Raw genomic sequence first — 12,851 nt, 5'->3', positions numbered from 1 at the left:
GGGGCCTGGGCTGCCTACGTGAAACGTAGACGCCATGAGACAAGGGGTCTACGAAGAGAGAAGCGAGTCGTGCTCAAGGGTGGCTCGGCTCCGAGATCCGCGGACGAGGACCCTTCAGCAAGGAGAATTGCTGCTGTTGCTGCCGCCGGGGGTCCTGTTGTCTGTCGTCTGTCGTCCGACATCGACCGAACACAAACTGGTAACCCGTTTATGAGCCTTTCGTTTGCGCGATTCTCTATGCTTCCATGACTCCTCGTCAATCCAGGAATTCAGAGAGTTCAGAGTTATACCTGTTTATATTTATTTACTCGTAAGATTTTGTGTAAAGTGTATGTTGGAGATTTAATAGGAAAGAGACATCTGATATGTGCAGAAATTAACATAGAAATGTAATGTTTTTTTTTTTTTGTAGAATGATTCAATAAAATTGTACCATTTAACAAGGAGAATTTTATGATTGAAAAATTCTTTTAATCGTTCTTTTAATAGTAAGTAATATTGTACAAATGGTATTTTATTAGTTGGCCTTGAGATATAAAAACTACTATCTACATAGACAAAAATAACGAAAATAAAATGTACGAGTAAGGAAGATTATGATCAGTATGGAATTTTTTAAACAAATTAGATATATTAAGCAAATAAAATCACAATCATAATTCGAATCTAATGTACAAATAGAAGTGACATTAATAATACCAAAACCCAGTCACATAACACTTCTCTTCTACAATTTACACGAGTCATCAAGCATCCAACTCTTAATTAAGAGTTACGTGACACTTTCACTATCACCAGGACTAAAAACAGATAGAATTCAACCGCCTCTTACCAATCCTATTCCATCAAACGAACTCCCATTTGACGACCAACACGAATCACTCGTTGAAATTCAACTGAATACGATATTTTCCAATTCGTTCACGTCCGGATGACGATCGCCAGCCGATTTGTTGAATCATCAAAGATTCAAGGAATAGCTTTCAGTGGACATATAGACTGAATCGAGTTGTTGGTTGTTTCGTCGTGACACGGATTCGAAATTACACGGTCCAGCGTCGTCGTCCTGGTGAATTTTCGACGTTTTTACGAGCGTCGAGGGCATGGTCCACAGGATAACGGGAGCACGGGGGCTAGGGTCGATAGGAATGTTTTATGCAAATCAAATTGTTTGGCGAGCCGGAACGCGCTATCCTCATCGTCCGATGTATTCCAGTCATTAAAACGTCGATCCAATCTTCCATGCGTACACTGGTCCGTTCTCTGCTCGTCCAAGATATTTTTATCGACTGCCGCAGTGATCATTACACTTGTTAATTAATTAATATTGCTCGACTACGCTGTTTATCGGCCGGGCCGTAAATAATCGGGATGCGGTTCAGATCGAAATGCGAATGGAACGAGTTGCGAAGAGACGTCGAATATGTTACACGTTGCTTATGAGGGAGAACGAACTTAACCAAATTTCTATATTATTTTTGCATTAGATTCTTGTGATTTATATAAATTAAATTAGATTCTCTTATGATGGAAAATTTTAGCAAGATTTTTGAAAGTCTCTAAGATAAGGGTTGTTTCATCTTCGTAAAAAATAAATTTCAATCTATCGGCACAATAATACGTATACATTGCGTATTATTATTTTAAAACGAGATGTAGAAATGTGAAATAAATAAATAATATATAACATGATTAAACAGAAGCACAGGGCAGATTTCAATGAACGAATTTTTTTTAATCACACGTTGCACTATGACTTTATTAGATTACGTTTTACAAACAGCTGCTATTTTCTTTTCTAATTGAATCACTATCACGTAACTTCCTGCAAACTACGATCAGTTTAATTCTTTCTCCACGTTGTATCAAACACACACGTTCCATTAATTCGTTTGCAAATTAATGTACACCACTAAATATCTCGTAAAATAATTTGTAAGAAATAAACCGTATACGTCATTAACCGCAATTCTACATGTACATTAGGTGTTTTAATAGTAAAAAAAGATTTTTTTTATAATCACAGAGCTGGGCCCATCGATTTGCATGACGGAACGTTCCGAACATAATTTTTCGAGAATTCGACCGCGCATGAGGATCCATAAAAGCGAGCAGAAAACATGCACAAGAAGCCGCGTTCGGAACAAAAACGATGCTGCAGCATTCATTAGGGGGTACTCGTTATGTAGGGGTCCTCTTCCTTCATCCCACTCATTCGTTGCATCGTCTCGCGCATTCGTAACTCGAATTTTTGCGCGCGGGACAAATTACGTCAGGCTCAGGCTCGGGCCATGTGCATCGACGCTCGAATCCGCTCGAAACCGACCGACCATGAATCTTCGCGTATGCACATTACGTTCATAAAATGCCATTAAGCGATCGCGATAGCGAACGCAACAAACCTCGTTGTAACGTTCGTAATCAAGAATTTGTCGAATTGAATCTCATCATATAGGTATAGAAAAATTAATTGAAGTAATCATCACGAAACTGAAAATTGGCGAGACGAGAAATACAATGCGGAGCATTTGACTGGTTATTATTAATAACTTGGTTATGTTTAATAACTTATTAAACAGAAGATTTGTAGAAGAGCGAATGAAGCATGGGTTTTAATAGTTAATTGACAGTATTGGAGTATTTAACCGCTTGGTGTAATTAAAAGATCGGTGACCTGAAGTAGTTAGGAGGCTTACATTAATTAGATGATCTGCTCAAAGTGGCGATCGTTAGAACGAGCAATTACCGCCTTTTTGAATTGAAATAATACTATTCGTAAAGTGAAACGTAGAACGCTATCGACCATATAATTAATAACGAACTACGAAAATATTTCTCAATGTCATCATCTTTTATAGAATCTAAATTTTCACGAAACGATAGTTATCTTCGTGATCATTTTTCTAGTTTACATTTTAATGCTGCTATTTATTTACCAAGCTTCTATATGAATTTTCAAGATATTCATTTTTTTCTAGAAGAACGAACGAAAAATGAAGATCAACTGTTTTGAGATGTTTCATATGTACGCCATTAATAACGATAGGAGCGTAACGCATGAAATTGTAACGCAACCCCATTTCGGTTCTTCCATAAGACACTTCGCGAAAAAAGAAGCGATGGAACGGATTCGGGTCGAAAATAGTAGGGTCTGTTTTGCCAGCGATACGCGCAATGAGACGTTGTTTATTGAGACAAACGATCCACGGCGTGATAAAAAAATGAGTCGTAGGGGGACGAAGGGCAAAGGAAGGGTGCACTGGCAATATTTCGAACGAACCAGCGCCATCCGGTTATTAATCCACTCACTGGAAACCCGATGTTTTCGTCGCGTTCGCCAATAGGTCGTTGCTCGTTTCGTCAGTGACTCTCATTTTGCCAATTTCGACAAACGCATTTCCATTATTTGTCCGTACAATATTTCACAAGTTATTGAATGTGCGAACATTTATTTTTTTACTTTTGCATATTTCATTCGAACGAGATCGTTCGATAGTTAAGCATTTCGACATTTTATCGTGCCAATGAAATTGCCTTTTTTTTATCGCAAACATCTCTATTTGTTAGAAGGAACGTGGACAAACATGGTTCGAATATTTGATGATATCGGACGTCTACTATACATATAATATTTAGAGCCCTACTCTTTCCTTGTTTATACCTCTGGGGACAATGTTAAAATTTCGTAGAATTATCAACAACCCCATAGCTTCGCCCTAACGTTACCACTAAACTATGAGTTTTTATCCATTTACAGGAAATTTGGTGCAAAAAAGAAGATACGCATAAGGTGCAAAACTTGTTGCAAAAAATGTTCAAGCTAGAATACTTGTTACAATACTTTACTTTACAATAATTTAGATTCTACTTTATACTTCTATTCGTAAAAGAATGATCAGTAAAACCCACAGTTTAATTATCGCTAACTAAACTATGCCTCATAATGCCACATGACATCATCAACCAAACCCTCGAGCAACCAAATCGGCTGTTTCTCAAAATACAAGCAAGCTTCGAATGCCAAGTCTTCTCTCTCGGTGGCAAGAAAATCAACTTAATTGTTGAACACGCGTGTAGACGCGGCTTAAGTAAAACATCAGCTCTAACGAGGGGATTGGAGGACGGGAGAAGGCAGACCCGCCGCGCTGTCGCTTTCATCGCATCGACGAACGTCGGTTCCTCGTGAAAGCTGTCATTGTGCTGGCTCATCTCGCTGAATATGCGGGTCCTACGCGCGAACCAGCGCGTGTGCATGCGAATGCACATGCTACGGCCAGCTTCTTGGACCGGCAGCATGGTTTTTTGCTCCAGAAATACGGTCCCTGCAGTCAGTCACGGCCACGCCGTGTATATCCACGTTCACAGCTGTCCCGTCCGTCCTTTTCATCCCGCTCAAACAATAACAACCATTGTCTGTTTGCTTATATAACCCCCGGACCACGGTTCGAATTAAATTCTCTTTCCCTTTCTCTACCGTTGCTGGCTGGTGGCCGCGTGAACGCCACGCGGAGGATCCGAGGTGAAATTTAGGACTCGGTCTAAGAGCACTTCGGAGGATCCGTATCGTGGAAGATGCGAGGACATTATTTTACACTTGGATTTTACACGTATCAGGATTTTATATACACCGGTTCACGAAAGTATTTCCCTGTCATTTTGACTTTCCCAATATTTCGTTTAATTATATCATATTATTGGGATACATTAGCGATCGTTCCGTGAAAATTAATTCCGATTAATATAACACGCGATCATAATGATAGTGTTTCGTACGTATAAATAACAATGCATAACACGTATAACATACATAATAAAATAAAATAAATTATGCAACTGAATTTTGCAACTGCTCAGAAACTTAATCTTACGTCTTCGATGGCAGTTTTCATTCGTGCGAATTTCTGGCGAATCGAGAGGAATCTCATACGATTTGTGGAGTATCGATGAGACGAAAATCGGCGCGTTTTCGCATCGCTGCTCGACGAAAACGGGAAAATTGGTAACGAATGATAATACCACGTTATATTGTTTCCACGGCATGGAAGCTTATTGGAATTCAAGGCGTTACACGTCTCCACGATAAATACGGATGAGCGATTCATCGTTGATGCCTGAAGGCGCGCCGGCGATATATCATATTTATTAATGGAACGCAACGTAATACGCTTTGCCGAAACACTTTACGCGTTTGCGAGCTTGACTGAAATTTAAATTAAAAGCCCGCGATCGACTCGCGTAGATGGTTTCATTGATATCGAGGCCGCTTTCACTTAAGGTACATACGTTTGTATTGCAACGCGATGGAAATGGCTTCTTCTAATGAAGGTACGTGACTATTTAAGTACCATTGACGATATTTATGGTGTTAACATTGTGCAAATAGAATTTTGTTTCACTTATGCATAAGAAGAAAAGACAATTATCATCAAATACGGGTTTTCAGTTCAATCTGAAATGTGTAGATTAACAAGTATTCTGAAAATATCATTCGAGAATTGTTTAATAAAATCAAATTTGTTGAATACTGATATACGCATATATAATCGCGAATATTTCTGCAACGTTCATACTTTTACATCATACAGATTCCGTTTCCTTCTTTTTATGGAAATACATTTTATAAAAATTTATTTCTATTCGTATTCTAATTGGAATTTAATATTTAATCGCTTTTAGTACTAGCAGATAAAATAAAACTATTCATTATCACAATATTCCAATATTACTAAAATACAGAAACTTAGATTACAATGACGATGACAAAATTGTAGTTTTATCGTGTAAAGCCCCAGATGCTTATTACACGTAATATTATATTAGCTATGTTACGTTTATCACGTCTTTTAAAATTTCTTAGACATATAAATCACTTCTAACTATGTTATTTCTTATAACTATTTCAAATACAAATATTATCTCTTATTTGCAAAGATTTTAAAGAGATGCCTTATAATTTACGCGAAGATTGAAGATTCCGTTTGAAAAAGTCGTCGAATTACCTTACATACATAAAATTGATGCATAATAGACGTATGAAAAATTAATTTTCACGTACAAAATACGAATATCCCAATTTACTTTATTATTAGCAGCACAAAATTACTACAAAGGAAGAAATATTCACTCTAGGCCAGTGCGTAAATTACGTAAAACATTGTGATTTTATACCCACATATTTGAGAATTTATACTTAAGAATATTCAAGAAGCTATAAAATTCAACGAAGGAACTGGTTTATGGAAGGAGACCGTTAATGAAACACGAAGAACATGCCATAATTCGAAAAGGCCGGTTCAAAGAGGTCGCGTTTGTCTAAAGTACCGGCCACGTATTAAAGAACAACCTGTTACATCGGTTGAACGAATTTACAGAGACAAGCCGGTAATCGAAAGAGCTGACTGAAATAGAAAGAAACGAAGTTGCTGGAACGAAAATGATATTTTAACACCGATGATCCGCGACTCGTTATTAAATCCGAACGCTGGAGTCCTCTCGTTACTCGCGCGAAATACCGGTTCCTGGTATTACTACCAACGAAAACGTTTCTCGATACTTTCGTTCCACTCGAAAATATTTAATGGTAGCACCGACGATCTTTCTTCATCAGCTTGAAGTTCACTACTAAGCACGTGACACGATATAGTAGACGTATGAATAACGAAAAAAAGACACACGATTTATAACGCACGATGATTAATGTGCTACATTATATTATATTTACGGTCCATTAATAATCGTAGTCTTTGAGACGCGGAAAAATGTTTCATTTACTTAAATTAAACGAGGCAAATTCAAAAAGATTATACGAGGCATTGAGAGGAAAACTGGACTAACCAAATACTCAAAAAAAAAAAAAAAAAACTGAGGAATTCGCTGTTTGACGCGAGTACAAAATATTCAAGGAAGGAAGTAGGAACTGAAGTTGTTATGTTTCTTGGTTTTAATTGGAGAAAAGCAAATTTTTGCGTGATCAATACAGTCTAATGGAACAAGTTAATATTACGAAAGTAACATTCGGAAAAAAACACCTCATGAACTACCAAAAATAACAAAAACGACAATTAGCCTTATTTTATCTTTCGCCTTAATAAATTACTTCTCCAAAATAACGTATTATTATATTCAAATACAGTTCGTGATATGTCTAAGAAAATTAACATTTAAATCTCAACATCGCTGTTATACGATTAAAGCTATCTCTGTCAAATAAAATTCGCAGACTTAAATATCCCGAGACTTTTAAATTGCAATTCGGATATCGCAATTCATCTCTGGCTCACGTACAATCATCCTAGAACCACTCTGTGCACAATCACTTCAGTCACCACAGAAACATCCGTCCGATCTGTACGAATTCAAGCTCTGTTCCCCCTAAAAAACACCCGTCATCAACCACCGCGCTCCATATTCACAGATCGAAAGCGCGAATCAATCGACAACATCCTCTGGCGAAAGTCACTTCCATCCATTGACGATCGGATTGCTTGCAGTACGAATTGCCGAGGCGCGATTATTCACCGATATTACCATTTGACTGTCCAGGATAACGGTCGATTGATTTAGTGTCGGAACCGAGGTGATCGCGCGATGTGAAGCGGGATAAAGCGAGCGAGCGGTTGCGACAGGGATGAACGAACTGACAAAAAAAAAAACAAGAAAAAAAGAATAGAGTGAGAGAGAGAGAGAGAGAGAGAGAGAAGGAAGAAGATAGAAAAATAGGAAGAGAGAAAAGAAGGGTAAATGTAGGGGACACGTGTGCGGGACGAGGAAAAGGTAGCTCGTGAAATCTGCATATCACGACCGCGAGCGTTCCCCGCGCGCGGATTAAAAAGTACGGACGCGCGCGTTTTTTTTCTTCTGCGCTCTTCTCCTCCCCGCCTTACTCGAGCGGCGCGCTTTTTGCGACCGTTATTATTTTCAATCTCTCCGGCTATCAAGGGCGCGGCTGTATACAACGACACACCCTCTTTCTCGCCGTACAAAAGGGGTGGCTTGCTCCTCGGTGGCGAGGGCCGACGAGAGAAGAACAGAGGCCCCGGAGTACCGTGGTCCTCGTCGTTACACGTTAGCCGTAGATATTCTTTCTCTGTTCTGACCAACGTCGTCCCCACGAACGGTCTCACCCGCTTCGTCCAGCAGAGGCGAGGGTTGCCGCTAAAAAAATTTTTTCCCCGCGATTCTATCTCGCGACGACCGCGTGACGGGATTGTCGAAATGGCCTGGCCCTATTGTTCTGTATCTCGTGAAACGAGACGGACGACGAGGGCGCCGGCTGTGGAACACCGTTCTTCCTCTTTTACTCTCTCTTTCTCTCTATCTTCTTGTTTCTTTCTCTCCCTTTTACCGCCGCCTTCTCTTTCTATTCTACTTACTCTCGCTGTATACCGCCCCGACATGTGGCGAATGAAAGGAGCCGGGCAACCGTCGTATACACGACGGAGACGATATTTTTTTTAAAACCGCCACGCTTTGTTTTCGCGCTCGCGCGACCTTTCAATATCGTATTGTAGTATTAAAAGTACGCGCTGGAAATGATGGCGTGACGTAGCCAGTCAACACCGAGCAAGCGACCGGCACACAATTACCGTACTGCCTCTATGACGATGAATTTTATGCCGGCCAGATATTGCCAATTCCCTCTCTGCACCCTACTTGCCAACGCTTTTACGAGAGAGCGCCGCTTCGTAAGCGCCGCGGTTGCATAGGCGACGCACGATGGCATTAATTGCGGAGGCGGTTTCGAGTACGGGATATCGGTGGATGGAACGAAGTTCCGTGAGATGATAGTAATACGCTGTATAAGTGAAGTAGATGGGTATTTGGGGTGTGTTTTGATTTGGATTAAGTGTCAGAATGGTTTCAGATAGAAGCTGGTATTAGAGTTATGGGATGATTATATGGGCAGATGGATTTTTCCGTGGTACATGTAGGTTTATACGTTAATTGAAAGTATTTATGGGATATTTAAATGTATAAATGTGCAGAATATATCTCATATGCAAATATATATATACAATATGATGAAACATGAATCTCTATTTAAGTTTCATTATTTTAGATAAAAGCTGGTATTAGAGTTATGGGATGATTATATGGACAGATGGATCTTTCCGTGGTACATGTAGGTTTATACGTTAATTGAAAGTATTTATGGGATATTTAAATGTACAAATGTGCAGAATATATCTCATATGCAAATATATATATACAAAATGAAGAGACGTGAATTTAAGTTTTAAAGTATTTAAGTTTCATTATTTTAGTCGTGTTCGTAAAAGTATACAGGGTAGTTGGTAACTGGTGGTACAAGCGGAAAGGGGGTGATTCTACGCGAAAAAGACGTCGAAAATATAGAATTTTTTTCTTAATTTTTCTTTTTTTTTTAATTTTTCCATCGATACAACGATCTAAAGTGAGATCCGTTATAACGAAACGCGATAAAGTGCACGCGTACCGAGCGAAAATTCAAAGTCGATTTTCTGGAAAACAAAGCCTCAAACGAAAAATTTTTATTCTATATCTTCGACTTCTTTTTTCGCGTAGAATCACCCCCTTTCCGCTTGTACCACCAGTTACCAATCACCCTGCATATTTGTCTAAAAAATTCGTAGTCTGATGATAATTGACTGAATGTTATTTAATTTGTTAATTATTAATTATTATTGAGTAGCAAATAGATTTGAAATCATGAATAGAACTATTACACGGACGCAGTATCTATTTATTTAAATACGTGTAGTTAATTGCATTTCATTTCAATGAACGTTGAAACGGGGAGAAGAAAAGAATTCTCAATAACCTCGATCTTAACGCAGTTTACAGTAGCCATGTTCTTTCACTCGTATGTAGTTTTCGTTATATTTACCTAAGTCAATTGCAAGATTCAATTGAATCATATCTGATAGATCATTTACTATCGAGTTTGTATTCTTAACTTCTAACTTTATTGCTGCTGTGTATCGATGAATAGGCTGATCGAAACAAGTACATTCAGTTAGTAACTACGATATACTATGCTACTGTATACTTATGAACATTTTCTTTATCCTCATTATTTACGCTTCAGCATATCAATCGAACTAAACGAGTAGTTTCTAAGAATATTACGACAAACGCGTCTCACAGTAAAAGCATTAGTAATTCTTTATCGTTACATTGTTGAATTTTAATAATCTCCTATTTCAAGTTGATTTTCTGAAAAATTTGCTTTTCCTCAAATCGATATAACTCGACAGAATAATATGAGAATACAAATTAAAGAATAGTAGACGTGAAACATCAATGTGAGTCAGAGTTGATCGACCCTTTGCTATCAAAGAATTCATTCAAAGAACAAAAAGTCAGCAAAGTATTTGCTATCTGTTTCATCTACAATTTTCTTTCTTGGATAAAAATCCTAGTAATCGTGAAGTTTCACAACTTTTCTCACTTTTCGCCATTTCATCCCAATCATTTTTCACGAAACAAAGGAAAATCCTAAAATTTGTCGCTTTCTTAACAAAATGATGAGAAGCACATTAGCTTCTCAAGCTTCCCCGATCGATTTTTTGTTTTACAATTACTGGTAAAATAAAGCTTTAGGAAGAACGATCGAAATAAAACAAAATAGGTTTGAAAAAATATCATCAAACTCTTCAAGTAGCAAAATCCTCCTGCAACATTTATAAACGATAAAAGAGTCCAGTATCCAAAGGTTAGTCGACTGTAATGAATCCATTTCGCCGTTTCCAGCTCTATCAAAAGGAATGGCCATCCCAGAAGCCCGCGTACATCCTGAAGAATCGTGTTAATGAACCACGATGCACGATCATAAACCTCGAAGTTACAGAAGGCGCGAGGTTCGCGTGACGCGATGCTTGTTTCGCCTCCCTGCTCGTATATCGGAATAAATAGTAAACAACAACGCGATCGGCGCAGGATCATCGGTTCGCGAAAAGAGGATCGCGCATTTCCAGGTAACACGTAGTTTGGTTTCGTGCAACGGCGAGAGAAAGTCGACGAGAGAAAAAAAGCGGACGATCGAGGCGTGAGAGATCCTCGCGCGGGTACTTTGCCTTGTTATCTTTCTGCACCTGCAGCTGGCTACGGAGACCTTTTATCGATCATCGTCCTTAACCCTTTAGCAACTAATGTTACACTGACGCAATGCGCATTTTGAAAGCGCGTTAATTATCGTTATCGCTACTGAATTATCATTACTGCAGAAGGTGTAATCATTGGCAGAATACAGAAATTTAATGGTAAAAAATAATTTAGGGGAGTTCTGTAAAAAAATTTCTAAAAAATATTCAATCGTACGCATGAATATTCCTGCATGATCGTACGTATGTTCCACTTTCATTTCGATAACAAGTGCACGCTCTCATTGTAAATGCGAGCATTGAGATTCCTACAGATTGAATTTTCCTGAATTAAGTGACAGGGATAAAGAAGTATAGGGAGAGGGTGAGAGGGAGAGAATGTGCGGGTGCAAGGATAAATATCGTGAAAGATGCATGCACGAGTCAGGTTCTAGTTAGCCTTGACTAACTCCTGAGAAAGTTGAAAGAACAGAAATGCAAGTAAGAATTAGTTATATCTGGTTTTTATGTAGTGTTGGATATTACGTACGATATATAAACTACTTTATATTTATATTTTTTAATAATATCACGTTTACGAAATTTCCATGTGTCATTTTACTGCTTAGTTCTTAACGAAGTAACGATAAGAGAAAAAGGATACGCAATCAAGCGTCAAGTATTTACGTTTGAACTTTAATTCTGTAAAGTTACGAAGTTTCTTCAAATGTATTTTGTTTATTTACGCACGTTTTGGTGAGAAAATACAATGCTTGTCAATGCTGATAATATGATTAACGATGTGATATATAAATCTAATTTTGCGATAATAAATAAAATAAATAAATAAATACGAATATAATTCTGTTATTCAATTATTTACTAAATTTTATATAAAAGTGCGAAATTGGTCATAAATCGTAATTAACCGTGCTACAGAACTACAGAGTATCACAGCTGGAGTCTTCCATTTCAAAAGGGGAAACAAAATTTTTTTCCACGCATTGATGAATAAATAAACACGCGTGAAGAACAAGCAAAAATTTCCGAGCCATCCTCTGATACAGTTCTCACGCCACCACCTGCAACATTTCGTGTGTTACGCTCATTTTTCATTCTCTAAATCGGCAAAAAATAGACTGCCGATAAAGAAACACGTCGAGTATTCCTCCTTTTTATATCTTTATCAATCCGTAAGGGGACTACATCAGCTGTTAAAATCGTTTTAACATAGTCTCGTTACCAAGATAATATGTATATATAATTCTCCGTGTAAGAAATCTGATAAACTAATGATTCAACTAATTAAAATGAAGAAACACGAATTCAATTTTATTCCGTAGTTAATTTCACGAGAGAGACACGAATAAGAATATTTATAAGAATTCTCTATTTTATTCTCGCCTAGCGTGTTAATTAACTTCGATATATCACAACCTCTCAACTATCAACCTCAAATTATTTCTCAAATGATATTCTTCGATTCCACTATTTTTTGAAAAATGTTCAAATTACGTTCTTAAATTATTTATAATTATCTTATAATGGTTCTAGCATAACTTCCTACTTATAATACAATTCTAACGTAATTACATCGCGTTAAAGAAATTATATTGCATTCTTCGGTAATTCTTTCACAGTGTATTAAGTATTCCTTTATCAAACAAGTTTCTTACATTTCTGACGATAAATGCACAAAATATATTTCATTTCGTAGATGAAACTACAAACAAAGGATTACTGTAACAAGAGATTAAAATCTACAAATCTTCTACGATTGCCAATTGTGAA

This window comes from Bombus huntii, chromosome 1 (genome assembly GCF_024542735.1).
Source record: "Bombus huntii isolate Logan2020A chromosome 1, iyBomHunt1.1, whole genome shotgun sequence".
Lineage (NCBI taxonomy): Eukaryota > Metazoa > Arthropoda > Insecta > Hymenoptera > Apidae > Bombus > Bombus huntii.
Note: the sequence above shows the minus strand (reverse complement) of the source record.